This window comes from Etheostoma spectabile, chromosome 7, assembly GCF_008692095.1.
Source record: "Etheostoma spectabile isolate EspeVRDwgs_2016 chromosome 7, UIUC_Espe_1.0, whole genome shotgun sequence".
NCBI classification, from domain to species: domain Eukaryota; kingdom Metazoa; phylum Chordata; class Actinopteri; order Perciformes; family Percidae; genus Etheostoma; species Etheostoma spectabile.
Window position 1 is genome coordinate 6,518,054 of NC_045739.1, and position 23,307 is coordinate 6,541,360.

General features: G+C 39.8%; 1 long non-coding RNA gene across 1 annotated transcript; it reads right to left on the bottom strand.

The window, feature by feature from the left end:
• Positions 1-4,590: 4,590 nt before the first annotated feature.
• LOC116692361 (uncharacterized) lies at positions 4,591-22,015 on the bottom strand. The gene is made up of 3 exons (XR_004332687.1): positions 22,003-22,015; positions 18,988-18,990; positions 4,591-4,706 (listed from the first exon to the last, which is right to left on the bottom strand). It is a non-coding gene; the product is annotated as an uncharacterized LOC116692361 (long non-coding RNA).
• Between the last annotated feature and the right edge of the window lie 1,292 nt (positions 22,016-23,307).

The window sequence follows — 23,307 nt, forward strand, 5'->3', positions numbered from 1 at the left end:
TTTCTTTTTGATGTTGCCTTTCTTTAAGTGATTGCTCAAGTTGATTTTTGTTGAAATTGGATGACAATCAGCAAGGGTAAGATCAAAATTAAATGACTTGATGAGCCAGGGACTTGACCGTTCTGATGAACATTTTCTAAACAATCAAATGACGAAAAGGACATTTTTATCATTAGTGTTGAATTAAATATTGAAGTGAACTGAGTAACTTGGTGCCTTTTGGGATGTTTTTGTTAACAATTTGTGAGGTTAGAGTTGGGGCCATTCTGGGGGTATTTCTGAACAGGAAACAAAGACATGTCTGAGAATTTCTCCAATGTAGGTGTGACATAGAATTTATGAAGAAGCAGTTGGAGCTGTTCAGGATTTTGCAAAGTTTGCCGTGATTAAACTAAGCCTTATAGTGACGACTATGTTGTAGTGTAAAGAGAAGTACTTCCACTCTTGGTTATGGGTAACCAGAGTACAAATCCCATGCTCCTGCTTATCTGCTTTTATATGTTTAACTTTTTTTAACTGCTCTTTAATGTTTAATTTCTTATACTGCAATGTAACTTTTATTTTCGTATTTTATTTTGACTGTTTTTAACTGCTCTTTATTAATGTTTAATTTCTCATACTGCAATGTTACTTTTATTCTCGCATTTTATTTTGACTGTTTTTAAATGCTCTTTAATGTTTAATTTCTTGTACTGCACTGTAACTTTTACCATTTGAATCTTTTTTATGTAAAGCACTTTGAATTGCCCTGTTTCTGAAATGTGCTATACAAATAAAGCTGCCTTGCCTTGCCTTGCCTTGCCTTGCCTATTAGCTCAAATAAATTAAGTATTTTTTTATTGCAAATACTTGTTTTGTTGGTAACATTTTTACAATAGGATACAGTTACCAAGAAATTAGTGAGGAACGAATCAGGAACTAATTGATTTGAAAATATATAAGTAGTTAAAATTACTTACATTATAGCTACTATTTCCATGCTCTCTCCATTAAAGTGATGAATCATATTGTTGTGTTTCTTTACGTCATGATTTATCTGTTTTTGTGTCCCCTCAAGTAAAGTAAACCATTATCCTTTTTACTGGGAATCCACGGTTAGTTCCTCCACAACACAGACAGAATTCAGGACAAAGATAAAACCCTGCACTGTGACAAACATAGAGGACTCAGTACAATGTGTGCAGCTGAAGAGTTTTGATCTATGGTTACCATTTTTATTCGACAATGGTTTGTTCTTGTTTTTAATTGATTTCAGACCGTAGCTCCAAATACGTTGCAGCTCTGCACTGGTGATGTGACACAAAGGAGAGCTACACTGAGAAGAGGCACAAGTGCCAAGTGTCAGCGTGTTTAAACTGACCAATTTAGGCAGATTAAAACAATCTTGATTTTAATGAGGACGCTAACAAAGAGACACTGCACATATTGCAGATGGGCATCATAACCTCATCATCCCTTTTCACTTTGGCAGGCAAGCCTCCTAGTCTGTTATTCATTTCAATTTACGTGCTGGCAGCTGGTCACATGCCTCCACAGTGACATAGCAGTTGACGTAGTTGCATTGCACAAGCTACACATTAAAGTATTTATTTCTCTAAAATGCTCACTGTATCAATGCCATGCAAATGAGGCCATACGTCCATTTTTCACGTGAACTTTTTAGCGTGTAAGTAAAATATGCCTATGCTGCTTGAATTAACTGCAGTGTTGTTTGTGTTGCAAATAACACATTTTCTTCATCTTACACAGCTCATTACCATACGGAGCTGCTAGTGAGGACTGCCGTGGAGGGCAGGCCTACTTATTTCAGATAACTGCTTCTGCAGTTCTATACCAGAGTATGAAAAGCATTCACAAAAGGTGTACAAACACACACGCACACACACACACACACACACACACACACACACACAAGCACACAAACACGCAAATTTGCTCAGCCTGACTGCTTGCCGCTGCGCAATTCATCATGCACATGAATTAATCTCTCTCACTCATTAGGGGGAAATTACAAAATACCGCACATAGCTATCACATAAGGTGGAACAATAAATCACTACCTTTATGTTTAAAAGACATCCACTTGAATTGACGTTTATGGCTGCTGCCTCATACACTGTATGTCACCTCCTTTAGCTGGAGGCTGTACTCAATTAAAAGAGGTTCAAGTTAAACTGCTTCCCATTTCGACTATGTGCAAGCCTGAGGAGCGTGCAGTCTGACAGTAATCCCCTGGGTTTATCTGTTCAGTGAGCTCAGTGCTTCCACAGTCCCCCAGTATCCCTCCTGCCTCTCAGCCACGGTCTGTATCACTTTGGGCTCCCCATGGCCCAGTGCTCCCCTAGGAGCACAGTGGCTGGAACTGTGGGTCACAAAAGCTGCCGTTTCCCCTGGGCCGCCCCACTGTTGGCACACTGGGTGCCTTTTTGAGTGTTCCCAGCTGATCTCTTGCATATAGAGGGAGAGTCAAGGTGAGGAAATGCATATATTCATACCTACTTAGTTTATAGTCATGGCTTGTTTTGGATGCACTACGGAGTCACGGTCAAATCAGGGCGCCTGTCCCTTAGTGACATCTCCTGCTGAGAAATCACAGCTCAAAGTAAAAGAGAGCAACAGAGAGCACTCTGTGTTTACAGAGTTTTGAAGGAAGAATGATTGTGTATTGAAGAATTTAATGGTTGCCCAACAGCATCGAGTGAAAGTGAGTCGTGTCGACACAGGGCACAGCACAATACAGACAGAGCAGAATGGGCCTTCTTATGGTTGCTCGGGGATTGAATAAAGCCCAGTTCATTTGCTACATATCACGTTTTCTAACATGATTTCCGACAATTTCTCATATTTCATCCGTGGAGCTGGCAATGGGCGTTTTATATCCCTCCTATTTCCTCCACCTTTCAGCTCGCTTTAAGCTCCTCCATGTCATGATGGTGTTTTTTACCCCTTTTGGAATTTCTCCCTTTTGGCTTTCAAGCTGAAAATCAAATCTATAAATCAAAGGCAATAGGAGAAAGACACGAGGACTGAAGGGCATTTAAATCCTTTCAGAGTTCCCAAAGCTTCAGAGAGTGAAATAAACAGGAAATTAAAATGGAGCTGGAAATGGTAGCAATCCCTCTTTTCTGGGGATTGAAAGCAGGTGTATTTCTGTATGTTTCTTCCTGCTTTATATTCTGCTCTGTTGGGAATGAATCCTCTTCTCCCTTTATTAATTTCCTTGAAAAAGGAAAGGAATTATAGTCTTTGAGAACAATAAAAATGCCAAAAATTCACAACTGATTCTTTTTGCTTAGATTTATTTTTGTTTTTTTTTGTCATCAAAAGTAAAAACCTCCCAGTGCCAAGGTGCTCTTAAATTGTTTCCCCTACGGGTTGCGTGTTTCTACTGTATGTCATCAGCTTGAACATCCCCTACAACTGTGTTTGCTCATCTGGCTGTGGGTTTTACTGATATACTGCTGCTGAACAAAGTTGCTGGCTGACCTTCAGATTGAACTTAATTTGCATTAAAGCATATGATTAGACAAGGTGCAGCAACCACTAAGAAAACTAATTTGTTCACACTTGATGGAACACAAGCATGAATGAGTGATACCTTAAACCTGTGGGAGTCTACAGCATCTGTGAGGCTTACAGTAATGTAAACAAACTCACAATAACACTGTTAACATGCTGATGATTTGTTACATGTGTAAGCATGCTAATTTTGGCTTATTAGCACTAAACACAAAGTACAGCTAAGGCTGATTAGAATGTCAGAATTGACATTCTAATCAGCCCAACGCTGATTAGAATGTCAATGCCCAAGACGATTGGCTTAAAAAAATGCCAATGAACCAGAGCATGTTTTTCTCCCATCTGCTGTGTGGACTAGGTCTGGCAATGCAAGACTATAAACCAAGGTATTGGACAACTTGAAGTTTTGACTTAAACAAAAAGTCAGGGTGTCACCAAAGTTATTCAAATTCATGCTAATGAGGACATGAATGTCTGCATTCATGACAATTTATCCAATAGTTGTTAAGACAAAACCACAAATGTCAACCACATGGTGGTGCTAGAGCAAATGGACAGGAGATCACCAGAGTGAGTGAGAGACAGTGTCTGGGAACCATGAACAGCTGTATAAAATTTCATGGCAATCCATCCTACAGTTGTTGAGATATTTCAGTCTGGACCAAAGTGATGGACCAACTGATATTGCCTCCCTTGAGCCATGCCGCTAGCGTGGCTAGAAATGACACGACTCAAAGTCGAGTTGCCTTTAGACTTTGCACTTCTATCCAAGCATCTGAAGTTCAGACTCCTACGAGTTATATTTTTCCTCTCAGAAAGGCATTAAAGCAGAAGTCTTTCCAAAACGCCACCTAGGGTCTTTTTATGAATGTACCCAAGTCAAACTTTAATTTAAAAGCATAATTGGGACGGAAATGCCACTTTTAAGATTTACCATATTTTTGTCTTTTGAATGGGAGAGCTAGGGGCACTACTATGATCGCATCAAAATCACTATTTTTAACACACTAAGAAGGCTTGACACAACATGAAACTTTGCTCAAAGTATCACCAGGGGCTCTACACATGAACTCGAATATTGAAAACTTTGTTTGTGTTCGCAGAGTTTACTAAAAAGAAAGGTTTTAACAACTCACTGTAGCTGTTGGTTTTTCCGGTCGCCGTCCATCTCACCAGTCAAAAAGTGTCTATCTCTGAATGCTACTTAACAGGGAGGAGAGTAAAGATGGAAAACTCCTAAAGCTTAGTTCCATATAAATGAACGGATAGTTTGTTATTTTGTCATTAGTGAAATAAAATATTGACCTTGTAGTTGAAAAAGGAGCCTCATATAAGAATGACACTTCTTCCTATGGAGTCCGCTCATTCACATTCAGAGATGAACACTTTTTGACAGCGACCGAAAAAACCAACAACTAAAGTGAGTTAGTGAGTCAAACCTTTCTTTTTAGTAAACTCTGTGTACAGAAACAATGTTCTCAATGCTCGAGTTCATGTGTAGAGACCCTGGTGATACTTTGAACAAAGTTTAATGTTTTGTCGAGCCTTCTTAGTGTTTTAAAAATAGCGATTTTGATGGTATCATAGTAGTGCCCCTAGCTCTCCCATTCAAAAGACAAAAATATGGTAAATCTTAAAAGTGGCATTTCCGTCCTAATTATGCTTTTAAATGAAAGTTTGACTTGGGTACATTCACAAAAAGACCCTAGGTTGTATTTGGCGAGTGTTAGGCCTTAAATTGAATCCACTGGGACATTTAGTTGAGTGACACATTCAAATGAAATTTACGACTCTCACTTCCACGTGCTGAGAAGGAGAAGCTATCACAGGAATATATTATGAGACACGTAATTCTTGACAGCCTCTTTGCAGAGTTGTAATAAAATTTGATCCTAATGCCTACACATAAATCACACTTTCTTTGATCACCCAATGTATGTAATACTATTGATTAACATCTTGGATCTTTTCACATTATGTTAGGACTGGTGTTGATATTATACATTAATTTCAGGTGCAGTTTCTTAATCAACGACGAGAGCCATCGGCCCAGCGTCGTACAAATACAAATGGATTTACTGCTCGTGGTGCATGGATCAATATTTTCTTTCTTCGTTGTATTGAGTTGATGTGTGAAGGAGAAATCCGAAACTCAAACATAATCACATCAAAATGACTGTTGTATGAAAAATGATACGGCTGGTCCTTTTCTTCAATAGACTCCTATGCAATAAATTGCACACCATCAAACTGAAGTTATAAATCACAGCACTCTGAGGCAAAGGCAGGAATGAGAGGCATGCTTTCTTTTTAAGTGGAGGCTTACAATTGAACCTCAGGCACTAGAGTCCATAAATCGCAGCATCAATTATTAACCCAAATCTGTTTTAATGTGCCAAAAGAAACCCCAGGGAGCAAGCTAATGCAACTAGCAGGAAACGAGGAGAACAGATAAAATGACCAGTGTGCCCAGTGTTGGCCCCTTTTTGCGTCGGGCCTAGTCTAAAGTGCAGGAAACCCATCCTGTCAGACTGCAGGGACCATCAGGAGCCATATTAGCAGCTAAATAATAGAGAATTCCATTCATTTGAGAGTTGAAATATGTTGGTAGATTGAGCCTTGAGGACATAATTGATGAAGGCCTCAGAGACAGGATGGTGCACAAGGGAGATGCCGGGTCCAGCAAAGCAACTACATCCCCTGTTCGCTCTCCGGATGCTTTTAGAAAAAATGTGTGTCTAAGTTCACAAGGTGATAGAAGTGATTTCAAGGTGCACTGAAAGCAAACAGTAAACCATTAGGAGTCGACCTCAGCAATCACAACATAGCTGCAGGGATGTAGATATATCATGATCACAGGCTGAGCCCAAAAGCAAATAGAAATGTATTCCCTTCAGGATCAGTCATTTTCTGCGTGGCTCATGTTGCAGTGAATTTATTTTTCAACGTTCCATTAACCTGTTCATGACACTTGCATGTAGCAGTACACGGAATGAACAACATCTAAAGAACACTCTTTGCATGAAGGTTGTCGTGAGGAGAAATCAGGTAAACACCATTGTCTTTTTTTTTTTTATCACTCTCACTTGTGAAATCCAAACGTACTAAAAATTACCAGGTTAGTGAAAGATGTTTAAGCTTCAAAAAGAACAAATTGTCCAAACTGAATACTGGAAGATGTTTTTCTTCTTCATCACTTCAGGAAAAATCAAGTTGAGACACTGATGGCATTTTCTTTGCTTCCACTATTATTTAATTATTCATCATGTTTTCGTTGGGGGGGGGTTGATACGGGAGCAAGTCCTAATTTTAAAAAGTGGATGCTTGCCAGCATGCAAAGAATCAAATGTTTTTGATTTCCACACATTCAAACATTGATGGGGCTTAATATACTGCTGCAACACATTAAGTCAGTCAGTCAGTGGTGGTTGTTCTTATTTATTTAAGCAATCAGCTTTATTTCTACCCAGTGATCACTAGGGAGGCTCTTTAGGATGCGCTCAGATCTCTTCCTTCATCTGACAGAGGAGAGGAGGGGAGTGTGCGAGATGAACACTGAAGCTGTCTTATTAGTGCTTAACTCTCCTGCTCAGGCCGTCAGATTGACAGAAAAAAAAGAAAAAAAGTGTTCATGCAGGCTGCGCCATAAACAGTGGCAGTGATAAATATCTGCTGTCACTTCCAACATGACTCATTTGTCTGAGTCTCAGCTTTACTGCACACAAAGGCGGCCGGAGCAGAGCAACCATACACTGCTGCTAAATCTTTATCAGATTAAAGATAATAGATGCACTATGAAATAGCTTATATTACCAGGGAGTTAGTTGAAGCCGGACACAGTTCAGCACAAAATAATGAATAATGAGTGTAATTCTATAAAAGCACACACAGGCATTGATACAGGAAAAAAACCATGCAAGCCCTCATTACTCCTCGAATGGAGAGCCCATTTATTTTGTTTTATGCAGGCTTTGGTTTCTTCCTCCTGTCTTTGTCTTTAAAGTGGCCACTCCAGATCATGAGTAACAACTGACATGTCTGGGAGTCAGAAACGTGTTTAGGTTTTTGGTTTGCAATGAAAGAGGTCAGTCCTGCAGAGAACGGAGTGGAGACTGAAGAACAGCTTAAGAAAATGAATTAAATTATTCCAAAGCAACCCATATGTATGGACATTATATAGGCAACTGGCTTTGTTGCACATCAAGTCTGCAATATATAAATATTCATTGCAAGTGAAAGTTACAAATTGAAAATTTATCTCAAATTGGTTGCACAAATTTGTTTAAATCCGGGTTAGTGAGATTCTTCTTTGCCAAGATAATCCATCCCCCTGACAGGTATGGCATATCAAGATGCTGATTAAACATTATTATTGCACAGCTGTGAATTGAGCTGGTCACAATAAAAGGCCACCATAAAATGTGCAACGTTATCCTGAAAAATCACATTTGTTAGATCCTGTTGACAATGGATTCCACATGGCTACAGATATGCATTTTATGATAACACAGGCTTCTTCAGGTAGAGAATGAGTCCTTACCCCAAGTGAAGAAGTTTAAATACCTTGGGGTCTTGTTCACGAGTGAAGGGACAATGGAGCGGGAGATTGGTCGGAGAATTGGCGCAGCGGGTGCGGTATTAAAGTGGGGCTTGAAGGTTTGGGCACCCCATGAAAAAATCCTCCAAAAGTCATCAAATGACAGATTAGACATTTGTATAATATGTCACAAAAAGTTAGATATTGTTTCCATAATTTAAACTTTCAAAATAACAGAAAACAAAAAAATGCCGTCTGCAAAAGTTTGGGCACCCTGCAGCGTTTCTAGCATGCACCCAGTCCAAACCCACAATCCATCCAGAAAGACCTGGCAGACACTGGAGTTGTGCTACACCATTCCACTATAAAGAGATACTTGTACAAATATGGTCTTCATGGAAGAGTCATCAGCAGAAAACCTCTTCAACGTCCTCACCACACAAATCAGCGTTTTGAAGTTTGGAAATGAACATATAAGCCTGGTGCATTGTGGAAACAAGTTCTGTGGACCGATGAGGTTAAAATAGAACGTTTTGGCCGGATGAGCAAGGTATGTTTGGAGAAGAAAGGACACAGAATTTATGAAAAACCTCTATCCAACTTAAGCATGGGGGGGGGATCAATCATGCTTTGGGGTTGTATGCAGCCAGTGACACAGGGAACATTTCACAGTAGAAGGAAAATGAATTCTAAAATTTCAGCAAATTTTGGACGCTACCTTGATGCCATCTGTGAAAAAGCTGAGAGTAAAGAGGGATGGCTTCTACAAATGGATAATGATCCTAAACAACACCTCCAAATCCACGGTGGATTACATCAAGAGGCTAACTGAAGTGTTTTGCCATGGCCTTTAAACTCCTGACCTCAACATAATTGAAAATCTATGGATAGGCCTTAAAAGAGCAGTGACAGACAGCCCACAAATCTCAAAGAACTGGAAGACTTTTGGAAGGAAGAATGGGCAAAGATACCTCAAACAAGAATTAAAAGACTCTTGGCTGGCTACAAGAAGTGTTTCCCAGCTGTAATACTTGCCAAAGGGGACAGTACAAGGTATTAACTCTGCAGGGTGACCAAACTTTTGCAGACGCCTTTTTTTGGTTTTCTGTTATTTTGAAGGTGTAAATGATGGAAATAAAATCTAACTTTTTGTGACATATTATACGAATGTTTAATCTGTCATTTGATGCCTTTTGGAGATTTTTCCATCTTTTCTTGGCTTCTTTATGCACATTAATACAAATTTTTACCTGGGGGGCCCAAACTTTTGAGCCCCACTGTACATTCAATTTATCCCACCATTTTGACAAAAAGAGAGCTGAGCCAGAAGGCAAAGCTTTTGATTTACCAGTCAGTTTTTGTTCCTACCCTCACCTAAGGTCATGAAGGCTGGGTCATGCCCGAAAATACGAGATTCAGGGTACAAGCGGCCTAAATGGGACCCCAAACTAGGTGGAGAGACTACATCTCCAACCTGGTTTGGGAACACCTGGTAAATGGGGCACGGGAAAGGGAAGTTTGGGGTCCCTTGCTGGAGCTGCTCCCTCGCGACCCGATACTGGATGAGCGGATGAAGATGGACGGATGAAAGGATGGACAAGCTTCTTCCGTGAAGAGAATATTTGCTAGACGCCATCTGAGGGGAGCCTTTCTCAAGTCAGTTACAATGTGGGCTGCAGTCAGGTCAAGACCTGCTGATGGTGACAAGCACACAGATGAGCTCTCTGAGATGGTTTCTGACAGTTTGTGCAGAAATTCTTTGATTGTGCAAACCAACTGGTGCTGCAGCTATCTGCCTGGCTGGTCTCAAACAATCATACAGGTGAAGAAGCAGGATGTGGAGGTACTGAGTTGGCATGGTAACATGTGGTATGCAGTTGTGAGGCCGGTTGTTTTTACTGCCAAATTCTCCGGCAGGAAATTGGAGACTGCTCACGGTAGTGAAATGAATATTCAATTCAGGGGCAACCGCTCTGGTGGATCAATCCTGCAGTGAGCATACCAATAGAACGCTCCCTTAAAACTTCTGTTGCATTTTGTTGTGTGATAAAACAGCACATTTTATAGTGGCCTTTAATTGTGACCAGCCCAAGGCACACCTGTGTAATAGTCATGTTGTTTAATTAGCATCTTGACATGTCGTACCTGTCAGGGGGATGGATTATCTTGGCAAAGGAGAATCTCACTGACACATATTTTAACATTGTGCTTAAAATCTAGGGGAAATACACCTCATGTGTGCATAAAAAATGTCTTCTTGTGAGAAACAAAAGCAAAAACAAAAGCATTTAGGTTTCTGTTTGGTATGTTATTGGATTATTAGTGATGCATTAAGTAGCATTTTACTGTTGTAGTTGGTTGAGGTGGAGCTAATCTTAACTATTTTATATTGTGTTAACTAGTTTAATAGCAATGCATCACATTTTATAAACTCATTGTATGTTCTGTATGTAAAATCTTTATCTGTAAAGACATGGCAAGGCGGCTTTATTTGTATAGCACATTTCAGCAACAGAGCAATTCAAAGTAACTCTTAAATTAAAGATGTCAGATAAGTGTAGTGCAGTGAAGAGCACGGTATTCCCCACTGAATTGTTGAGTTTAAAAATCTCTAAAAGGTGCTTTTATAAGCATCTATCCATTACCTGATTCACACCTGAGACTCTCACCTGTTGCTGTTGATAGCTGATTAATTAATCATTCCTCCCACAGTCTAAACACATGCAAATTAGGAGGATTAATTACACTAAATAACCTATAGGTGTTAGTGTGGCCTATTCCAAGAATCTGTATTGCTCTGTGATAAATTAGCAGCCTGTCAAGGTTGTTTTTCTGCCTTTATATCCGGTGTATGCTGTAAAAGAATCTTCTGGCTCCTGAATAAGAATAATAAATAGATGACAATGAAAGAATTCTGTGCATTAAGTTTCATATTAATGCAGCAGCAGAATAAAAGACAGCGTCCGTATTGTAGCAAATTACTGCCAAGCTGAGATCAGCACAATAAAGTCTTTGAGCCTTTAAATTAGGCTATATTACATAAGTTAAAATTCATTCAGCAGAAAGGGGGGGTTCAAACTCAATAGGAGCAGTAGCAAGTAAGTCTTCGACATGATCCATGACTAAACTGCTAGTAGTAGTTCATTCTTTCTGATGAGGCCTACTTTTTATAGGATAATGAGCCAAAACATGATAATAACAGTAATAACAGTAATAAGTAAGAACACTTTCTTGGTTACCAGGCTGTAAAAAATCATTTTGGTTGGTGCAAATCCTACCTGCTTTGTCATTTTAGCTCTTTTAAATTAATTTGCAAGACCCTTTCAATGGACCACTTGACCACTCACTTTCTGGAAAGAAAGAGCTACACAATGCAAAATCAATTTAGGAACCTTGTATTAACATTTACAACTCCAGACTTGATAGCTTATAACAGTGGACATGTGGTAACCTATAAAGTGAGAGATGAATGACCATGTGCAGTATTAATGACTTCTTCCCTGCAGAAGTATGGCTAATAAAGGTGAGTAGAGACTCTTTTTTTTTTAACTTGCTGAGTCCAGAAAAAATCCTGGAGCACCAGCTAAATGAAGGATTAGTTGGTGCAATGTGCTTTATTTAAATCTTGTTTACTTGCAGCTATAAGCTTGATTAATATATATTTTGTTGTAAAAGATGCAGTGTTCTTTCCAAAGGATGTGCCAGATAAAGTTTACCTCTGGGTAAATTAGATTGACTACCTCTCATAAATGCCAGACACACCGGGATTGAAGTGGGATTGGCACCAGCCCTAAACAATTCCTCCATCTTTATTTCTCAGCAAAGCGACACGTGCAGATCACATATGCTGTCAAACAGCCTTTGCAACATAACAAAAATCCTAAGAATCCTCTAACCTGCCCACTAACATTTCCTCTATTTCAATGCATCAAGCAGCAGTGGAAACAGCATAATAGTCCTATGAGCTTTTAAAAAGCTAATGTGAGCAATAAGCCACTTTGTTTGTTGAAAACTCGCCAAGTGGCACAAAAGCAGCTGCTATCTCTGCAGTCTCAAGGGGCTAGTTAATTTTAGAAAGATAATCTCCTGCAATATGCTGAGGGATTAAGACGGTGAAAGTCCCAGCATGGGAAGACGATAAATCTGCATAGCCATGGATTGCAAGAAGCATTCAGTGCATTTTAGGAGCAGAGAAGTATGTTCCTTATCATGCTAATCAGCATGCAGATCAGGAAAAACAAGCACCAGTTGTTCAATGACATGTCTATGTAATTTGTGACCCCCCATGTGTGTGAGACGCAAATGATGATCGTGATGACAGCAGTTCATCTTTGGCTATTAGCATTGTCTCCCAAGGCTGTATTGCAGTTCTTTCTCATGAGAATATCTGCAGGAAAGGAATGCCACGCTGAAGCAGGGGAAGTATTGTCTATGGCCTTATCAATCTAATTTGCATATGCAGGATAAAACTAATCCGTAGGTTCTCCACCCAAGGCCCTTTCTTGTCCTTTCCAAGCAATCCTTCTCTTAGTAAATGATCCCTTGACGATATTCACCTTGCCAGAGAAAACAAAGCATGCAAACAAATGGCATAGAGAGGGAGGGAACTCAACAGGGATGTTTAGACTCAGAATAAAAGCCTGATGTGGTACAAAGAATAAAGAACCAAGCTAGGCTGAGCTGAATGTTGGGGTAGTGCAGAGCAGACCTGCTATAATGCGGTTTGGGTCTGGAAGTCAACCAAACAGCAAGTTCCAGGTGAATAATAATGTGTGGATTTTCAGGAATCAGGTTCAAAGACTGCATGAGTACAGTGAGCTTGGCCTGGCTTGGCCACCCACTTGCTTCTAGGGCAGCTGCCAAGGTTTTTAAACACCCAGCCAGAGGTAACTGTCGGGGTCCCCCTGCAAAACATGCAGGGCAAAAATTACAACTAATGTACCTGAAGCAACCTGAAAATGGAGAAGCTATTCTGCTGTTGGAGAGATTTGTGTCACATTAGAGGAATGCTGAGCAGAAAAGAACTGGGTTTCAAAGGATCCCTTAAGGCCCCTGCTCTGTGGCAACAACCTATTTGCTCTCACAGAGTCCTTTCAGTATGAGATAAGCAAATATACACTGGCAGACAAACGTGACATTTTCCTCGTGTAGGAGCCGCTTAAGAGGAGGCTTCCTAGGTGGGCAAGGCTGATAAGACGACAGCCGGGATTGGAGGGACTGAAAAACCAGCGTGAAACAGAAATCAGCAAGAGTGGGATTTCTCCCACCCTTTCATTTTCAAACATCCCTTATCCAAAGATCCACCAACAGGGAGAGGTACAAGCAGTGGTGACCTGCCCACACTAGACCAGTGCTGCTCTTCATGCTTATTTCTTCATGGCAATGTCTACCTCAGGGGGCTGTTTGGCTGCCTTTCCTGGCCAAGCCTCACAAGAATCTCACCCTGTTTAGAGGCTATCAAATGGATTACAGACTCATTATCAACAGTGCCGTGTGGCCATAGAAGCCTGTTATTTACACCGCATTTCTACTGTGTCAGCCACCAAATTCCATGGCAGTAGAGTGTAGAGGTGTGTGTTTTTTGTGTGTGCGAGAGAGTAAAGGGCTAGCGCTAAAGACAAGACTGATCCGGTTTAACGCTGTGTCTCCTTTCTGAAGTTGGAGCCAAGGGACTGGCCATTGAGTTTACCAACAATCTTAAAAAATGAACAGATATAACCACTTTATTTTTCACTGCCCTGACTTCAGTGTTGCACTAAACCCACATGTCCATGGCAGCTGCAGATTGTGATAGGTGGGGCATGGTGCTGTGATGTAATGCGATGTGAAGCTCTCTGGAGGTCTGGGCTCAGTGACGCCATACATGAGACAGTTTAACATCACTAGCCATTATGAATTTACCTGTGAAAGGTGACAGGAGAAGAAACCAGAATTATTCAGCTTGGAAATGACAGCATTGGCCAGACTCTCTCTAAATCAGATTGATGATCCATTTTCCCTGCCCCGGGGCCACAATAATGTAAAGGGCTGGGATCCACAGAGGCTGCACAGACAGATGGGACCTTGTCTGCTATGACCTTGCTGAGCTAATATTTCTCCCAGGCCTTGTCTGTTGCCTCATCATTAAAGGTGCCATGGCTATTAACATTGGGGGAATACTTCAAAGACACTGTTTACTTGGACAGGACCAATCCGGGAGGAGAAAAATAACAGCACTAGAGTAACAAGGCAAAGAGTAATTGTTTGGCAAAGATGGAAGAGTGCCATGTGTGTGCATGTGTTTTTACAGATGCCTGTACGGTCTTTGAAAGCCATGCAGTGCTATGCATATGCAGTATACTGTACAAGTATTTAGATGCTCATTTTCAAAATTCAAAGCAAATTGTAAAATTTAATTACTATTTCTTTAATGGTTTTTATAATTCATAGTATAGCTGAAATAACTAGTCAAACGACACAAAAGGTATCTGCAACTATTCTGTGATGATGATTTCAGTGGTTCTTCAAGTACAAAGGCCAAAATGAGAATGTTCTGCTTTTCTTTGTCACGTATGAATATCTTTGGGGCTTTGGATTCTTGGTCTGATTAAACAAGTAATATGAATATGTCACCTTGGAAATTACAATGGGAATTTTTCCCCCCACAATTTTGTAGACAATGTGATTAATCAAGAAAATGATGTCAGATTAATCCGTAATGAAAACAATTGTTAGTTGCAGCCCTAAGTGAGAGACGAACAAATGCACATGAAAGTGGGATTTGTTTAAGCCTTTCACTTTTTTATGTGTTTTTTTCCCACATTTTAAAATGCCTTTCAGGCCTCTACTTGTAGATTGTTTGTGATAATAACATCTTTAAATTGTTCTCATGGCATCATTTTTGTTTGTAGTAAAATGAGACACTCCCTATAAAGCTGTGTTGCAGCTGCCTGGCGTGGAGTTTTGATAGTACCAATCAAAGGGTGCAAGAAACTTCTAGCTAAGTTCTGTGGCCGGTTTCACAAATATATCTCAGACTGGTCCATGGTGTTAGACCAGACTTTACTTTTCTCTTAGATTAGTTTACTGCAAGTTAGACTGTTTCAAAATAAGACAATTTAATGTATTGTAAGTGTAAAAAGTAAGCCACCCTACGCCCCGGCTAACTAAGAGCCATGTTTCCGATCAGTGACATCTGCTGACCAGTGTTTCCATGGTAACACTTAGTGATATCTGCTGACCAATGGCACCAAATGATAAAAAGAAGAAAACATGGCTCATCATTTTTGGTTTGGTAGTAATTAGAAAAAAGAGTTTTTAAGACCCTCTAGGAACCTGTTGGAAATGTACAGCAGTGAGGACATTGCCAGTCATTTGACCAAGGAAACTATCAGTCCGACTGAAGAGTTAGCAGAAGTACTGAGTCCTTCATGTCAAATTAATCTAAAGATAGTCTTTTGATGGATAAATTTAGAGTCCATCTGAAGTCTATTAGTTTGATCTAAGCCACGGTCAAAGTCTTTCTTTGAGATACCAAACCCAGGTGTCAAGTATTGTGTCATGTATGTGTTTTTATTTCCCATTATCATCATTCACGCCATTCACATTTGGCCTTCCCGTGGCTGGATGTAATCTACATGTTCAACATGGCAGTATTTTATAATTTTTCTTTATTGGTAAGTCATTGTTTTGCTGCTTTGGGATTTCAAGCCTGAGAATAAATCCACTTACATTAGGAATGAATTGTGATGAAGGAGTCAGACAAGGAAATATGGTCTAGGAAGCAATCCAGCAGGTCACTGTTACTCACCGCCAGCCTTTAAGACAGAGATAAGGAAATAATCAAAACAAAGAGGCGGGGGCCAACTTCAGCCAGACTGCACTGACAGATGGGCTCCTACTTTTATTCTATGGAACCCCGTCCCTCTTACTTTCTCCAAGCCGACCATCTCTCTTAGGTGATGTGTGCTGGCTTATGGAAATTATTTAGTCTTTTATAACCTTTCTGCACAATAAAGCAAAATAACACCCTGCAAGCCCATACTCCCTTATCTCTAGTTTCTTATCTCTCATTAGCTTTGGCCTCTGATGAGTGTTGAGGCTTTGCAGGGGGGGGGGAATAATCTATTGGAATATGGGTTCGTTTTGGATAGACTTTATCAGCAAAGCAATTTAAATTTTGATAATGACGAACACTGTAAATCCCCACGTGCCCTTGTATTGCAGCGTACATACAGCACAACAGTGCGCTGGGGATGTAATCATTGTGTAATCATTCAAACAACACTGCACATCCAAGCCCCAGAGCCTCCAGCCACTCCCCAGGCACACCACCCCCTGATATTTGCTGGGCTTATGATTTGTTCTGGGATCTAAGCAATAAGTAAAGCCTCCTTGTGGCCTTGTAGCTAGATTGATTTGCAAAAACATGTTGCACCTGGTGCAGCTGCAACAGGAAGGAGAAGCAGCAACACTGTCTGCATTCACTATCTGATGGCTGCAACCTTATTGAAAATCTGATAATGATATTTGGTGAGCTTAATGGTTACTCTCTGCAGGCTACAATCAGTCTCACTCCGTCCTGTTTTTGTACCCACCACCCCCCATCCCCTCTTTTCTTTTTCATCTTCTGCCTCACATTCACAGTATGCGGCTGACAGCGAGCGGCATGATATATGGCTGCATCACTTGGTTTTAAAACCACATCATATTTTTCATTGCATTTTGTTTTCAAATAGAATTAGTGTCTGTGTTTGTGAAGAATCAATAAGAATCACTGCAGGTGATTAACACGTGCCTGTCCACTTGTGTTTATTCTGTTCTATTATCCTCAGGTTCAGCTGCAGAACAGCTGGTAGGGATTATGTGTCCTGCTCAAGGACACTTCAGAAGGAAAGATGTTAATGTGACAGAGGCTTGAACCTGGACTTTGTCATGAAAGGAAAGTATTTTTCCTCATTACACCCCCTGTTCCTTAATAGTAAATGCAAAATGCCGATACATGGTATATGTTCAGAGCTTCCTTATGACATGAAGGTGTAATGACTCAATTTGCCCACACGGAACATTAAAGTTTCATCTCATGTGTTCTAATGGAGACAGTGTACATCTAAAGCCATCTTTCTGCTGTTGTAGCTGACTTTTTACATTTTATTAGGAGTTGGACAGTAAATCCCTATCTCTGAAATAGAGGCTTTCAAGCTACATTGGCATTTTCATTCTAACACATTTGCAATAATTAACAGAGTAGAATATAGTATTATTGAGCCACACTTTAAACTGCACTCATTAAATTTACTCTCCTGAATACACAAACTCAGACTACTAAGTAAGTCTGTGGAAAGGTCAAAGTGATCATTATATAATTTAGCTGGAGAACAATTATGACACAGTCTACTAAGAGTAACTTCTAATGCGGTGTGAGAGTGACATCTCCTTCTCTGTGGAGCTAATTGATAAAATGCGAGGAACCATTTCAGAGCCTGAATGTACAGTTTGTAAATTGGCCTGTTTCAAAATCCAATGCTGCTGAGGTAAAGTACAAATTTAAGGTACTTGTTCCTTACTTGAATTATTGTTTTTTTCCTATTTTACATTTCTGCTCCACTACATCTGAGGTTATATTTTTATACAGATTTTATATAAAAAAAATATGTGATCATTTGTCTAATACAATGCATTGTTGTTACCTTTTGTCATGTGACCCTTCATTAAAAAAGAAGTGTATAGTTAGGGCGCCTTGCCCCAAATTTAAATGTTTATGATTTGTAAGAAGTTCCAGCAAGAGATTTAATTTAAATGGTTTAATTTGAACTGCTTAAAGATGAACAAAAAAGCCAATATTAAAAAAAGTAACAAAATACAAATTTGTGTTGCAGAACATAGATTTTTTTCACCTCTTTACACCATTAATAATATCAAAAGTAGAGCCCAATTGATATGGGATTTTTTTTGGGACCGACATCAATACCTATTTTAGAGGGGGGGGGCAGGTATGAAATACACACTAATGTGCTGGCACATTGCTTTGCTGGAAATAAAATTGACCTAAAAATATGGATTGGACTTTTTTAAACAAATACCGTTATTAAAGTACATTTAGTGTCATCATATATTATTATACACATCTATATCCACAACCTTCCACTTCCGGGATCGCTCAGCATATACACCGATACTAATGGATCTGTAGCCCGCCAATATCAGTCGATAAAATCAGTCAGGCTCTACTAACTGGACCAAAGCTGGATTAAAGCTGTAGTGCGTAGTTTCTGTCGTCACCATGAGGAATTCTTAGTAATGACAACAACACTGTCGGCAAGTCCACACGATACAAGCCTTCCATGATCACGCGCAGCCTCCACCCCTCCTCCACACTGTTGCTAGTAGCGTAGGAGGACACAGAGAATTAAAAAATCATGATGGACTCTCCAGAAGAGGTAACTTCGCTCAAAAATATGCACGCGAAAGTCGCCGGACAAAACAATCTTCTGAACATAGCCATACTGAGAAATACAGAGAGAATGTTGTGGAGCTGATGCCGAGTCTTAATTAGAAACTCATTTTTTAATGGCTTGAATGTAACGTTTATTAATATCACAAAGCTACGCACTAAAGATTTAATCTACCTAACTGAATATCAAAAATATATAAAACTAGCTCCACCTTATTGATAATGCTTTTACTTCAGTAGGATTTTAAATGCAGGACATTTTCTTATAGTATTTTACATTGCTGTATTGCTATTTTAACTTAAGTAAAAGAAGTCAAGTACTATCAACTCACATACTGATCTTTTTTACACATCCTTTTACAAAAGAAGCCATTCATTTCTGTGTGGAGCACAAAGTGGAATTGAAAAATATATTTTGAAAGTTTCAGCCCCTCATCAGTTAGCTACAAATTCAGTCCAAATACAGCATTTTCCCTCCAGTGCAATGGTTCCAGAAGACCAACTCTCCATTTTGCTAGCTTCAGCACTCAATAGCTTCATGATTAAAGCCAGTCTATTTTATTGATTGAAAAGGAAAGAAAGAAAACCCAGAGCCTTTCTACTCTTCAGTCTCCGCTTCTCTATCTGTAAAAGTGGTAGAAAAGCCTCCCTTGACCATGTCCAGGCAATTTGGGTGGAGCGGGCCTCTCCTGTTGCACTCCGTGACTCTGGCCATGCTCGGTTACCTCATCTCATCAGCTGGGAAAGTATTTGTGCTTGTAGCTCCAGAGAAGGCGGCCACAAGTTAAATTGAGTTACCTGTTCAGAGATGGTTTCATTTTCCACGGATGGCCCCGGAGATCCTTGATGGAACTGCTAACTGCTAATCACCCCTCATGTCCCCAAGCGTCTGTCTGAGCAGAGACAGCAACCTTGCTCAGGTAGAGAAGACAGGCTCCATCATCCTATCTCCACGGTCGAGTGCAGTCAGATAAGCCTGCTATGCATAAGCCGTTGCTGTTTTTTTGTCTCTTATGTTTCTGTTTCTCTACCTGCCTTCCCTTTTTTAACATGTTTAGTTTATAAACTGATGCTAGCTATGTCCTGTTGTGTTCGCTGATTCTCTCAACTTCACTTATTCTTTAAAGAACAGCCCAGCAGAGGTAAAAACCAATTACCTGCATGCATGGCCATGCACTGGGACACGCACACAGGCAATCACACATATCGGGTGATACATGGGCAATGAATTCCCTGAGTAATAAGATAATGATTCATTTTATAGCTGTGATTTATATGAAATATGTATATTATGTACATTAATGCTTATTGATTAGAAGATACTGGATTTTCTAAGATATGTCAATCTACCATACAGTGAGTGATCTGGGAGGGGAAGAGGCTAGAGACTTGGCTCATGTCCTGTCTGTCTCTGTTGATAACCACAGGGCAGGAGATGAAAAGCGGAGAGGAGAGGTGTAAAAAAAAGTGATGTGGGGAGATAAGAGTTGAGAGGATAAACGAAAGCAGACGAGTAGAAGATGAGAGGAGAAGGGACAAGAAGCAAAGGAAGGCAGCAAAGGGAAGATTTAGTGGATGAGGAAAGGGGAAGAGAAGCTATGAGCACAGAGGAGAAAAACAAGAGATGACAAAATGGGGTAAAGAAGAGGAAAGAGATGAGAGGCTAAAAAAGCAGTGGAAGAGCAGACAGCTTGACACCCCACAGTCACGTCGCACAATTTACTATGTTCTGGCCCATAATGTTTTATAGCACAATCACTGATAGCACAGTAGTCAGTAGTGATCTCATTTCACAACCCATATCCTTTGGTAATGTGAACACAAAAGGAGAAGCAGAGCCATTAGCAGTGTCCAGTTCTCATCTACTGCTACTCATGCATAATTGGCTTCCATGGTAGGAAGCAAGAAAGGGTAAACAGCAAGCAATCATATTAATTCCTGTGAGTCCTAATTGAAATCCGTTAACAATCAGCGCAGATGATAGAGGCTGAGGAGACGTGGGGCTGTTCATACACCGAGCCCTCTTTCCTGCACGCTGCTCTCTGTATATTGACACGCGTGAAGACGTGGGTTTGCATTATAATCAGGAGTTATGCTTGATTTCTGTGCTCATGGGTAGCGTAAACAGAGCAGCTTAACATCGGCACATCACATGTGAGAGTTTTACCTCAGTCAGAGATTTGCTTCAAATTAAAATCAATTCAAGTTTCTGCCCGCCTTACATGGTGTAAATCAAGTGGACATGAAACTTATTATGAATGCAATCAATTAATAATGAAGGAATTAATTTTAAAGGATCGGTATGACATTGTGGGAAATACTTTTATTCTACTTCTTGCTATGCGTCAGATAAGAAGATCAATATCACTCTCATGGCTGTCTATTAAATATGAAGCTACAGCTAGGTTAGCTTGGTTTAGCATAAATATTGGAAGCAGGGGTAAAAGGCTAGCCTGGCCCTGTGTATATGTGTAAAAGAAAAATAAACACCTACTTACACCTCTAAAGCTCACTAATTAATTCGTTATATCATGTTTGTTTAATCCGTACAAAAACCTGAGTCTAAAAATATGCTCCCAGGCAAGAAATCTCTTCTTAAGGTGCTTAACGACTCAATTCTCCAGTAAAACCACAACTTGTAATTTTTACACTACTTTGAGCAGAGCCATGTAGTTCATATTCCCCCCACAGATATGTGAGTATCCAACTTTTGCCAAGAAAGCTTGAATTTTTGTTTTTTTTTAAGAGTGTTCTGAGTATAGCCTTCAGTTCTGACTATGCAATTATTCAAGTAGTCAACTATGTTTCATTTTAGATTGTTATTATAATTACTCTTATTTTCATTATTCATTATTAGCTCCATGTATCAATATGTTATAGCATTTTTTCATATGTATTTGTATTCTATTTAGTCCTATTCCTTATGTAGCACTAGTAATAGTGATAGGGGAAAGGAAAGAGTGCATTAGATGTTTCACCATTCCAGTTGAGTCTTGAACCACTAGATGGTGTGCTTGTCGCTTCACACTTACAGTACACTACATTCACCAGATGGGTGGCATGGAGAAAAGCTTTCTGGAGAAAATAAATGCTCATATTGTCTAACCCAAGCATTATGCAACATAAAACCAGGTATAGCTTAACAGGTTTCTGGGGTTTTGAGTAAGACATTCTCAAATAATGCACTACAGTGACTGTGAATGTGCAACATATGGAGCAGCCGAGCTGCTCCTCGTGACAAGCAAACAATCCTGCGCTGTCTGAAACTCCTTTTCAACAGAGAGCTCATCCAGACGGCAAATTCTCCCGTGAAGAGAAAAGAAATAATACTCAATGCTCCGAATCTTTATCCAGGCACTGACTCATTTATATTTGAGAGTCTGACTGTCAGCCATGCTAACAAAAAGCTGTTGAAAGGCAGAATAAACACTGAACAGGGGGTGTGTATGTTCAGGTTCAGGGATTCTTAATTGGCAGACAGATGTTGTGGAAACACTTCAGCTGCAGTGTTTACAGAGTTAATCTTAGTAGTTTTGGATATTTCAGTGCATGCCCTGTCACTTTGTCAAAACACATTTCAATAATTAACAAAAAAATTGTGTATTTAACCATCTTGAGCTTCAATGTATCTTTAAAATCACAATACAGTACGTTATTGAAGGAAGATATTAAGCAGCTAGTTGTATCGGTGTAGGGATATGGATATTGTTAATATAATTTCAGACCTGCTCCTCATGGGCCTAGCATACTTTTGAAGTATAGAGAAAGACTAACATGCAATACATGTCTCCATTCCTCCATTCCACTGCTTTAATGTCAAAAACTATAATATTTTTCTTGCATCTGAGAATATAACGCTTTATATCATCGACTCTTAGTGAGCTTCAATGCTTCTCAAGGGCAAGAATAAGATCAGACATTTCCCTTTACGGTTGTAGGTTTCTGTTTTTTTCTTCTCCTCTGCAGCAGATGGTAAAGAGAAAATCACTTTCTGCTGGGGCAGGCTGCATCAGGGTCGGGGTTTAAGCTTTGAGGTCCACTCTAAACCTGGCCGATTTGACAGGAATGTTTTGCATACGCTGACTCTAATCAGATGTACGCGGAAGAAGAATTTGGGATTTGCAAAGCAGCTTGATACAGAGATACTGATTAGATTACGGATTTGACAGAACAGCAGGCTGGAGCCACGCTGTCCAGTCTGACAATAGGAGCATGCAGGAACAAAACGAGACTCAGAGAAAGATTTTCAGTCCCCACGGACTGGAAAAAGGGGAAAGAGATGAAGATGTTAATATTGACATTCCAGAGGTCCTCATTCTGTTGAAACCACATAGACTAATACTGCATGATGAGAGGCAATCAGCAGTAAAAGGCAAAAAATGATTGTCTCGCACAGAAAATCAACTTGTTTACCTGTTCATGCTTTGATTGAATTGATCTCAGAGGACAATTACACATGATTGGACTCAAAAATAAAGAATTCTTTACTGAATAAAAGTCAATAAAGAAAATATTGAGGCACTCAAAAAGTACTTCATTGTTATGTCAAAAGCAACAACAAAAAAAGGGCTGGCTGAGAAAAAGAAAATCTTCCCCGCACAATTATACTGGAGCTATAAACAAATGCAGCCACTGCCATGCTGGCACCATGGTGCACCTTATTTAAATGCTTCATGTGCTTATATTCTTCTGAGTGCAGCAAACCATGAATCATTACCAGCTTATGCAGATGAAGCCACTGGTGTATAGGTCTTGTGTGATCAATTTACAATTAGGGACTTACAAAAACACTACATACATGATTGGAGCAGCCCATTGA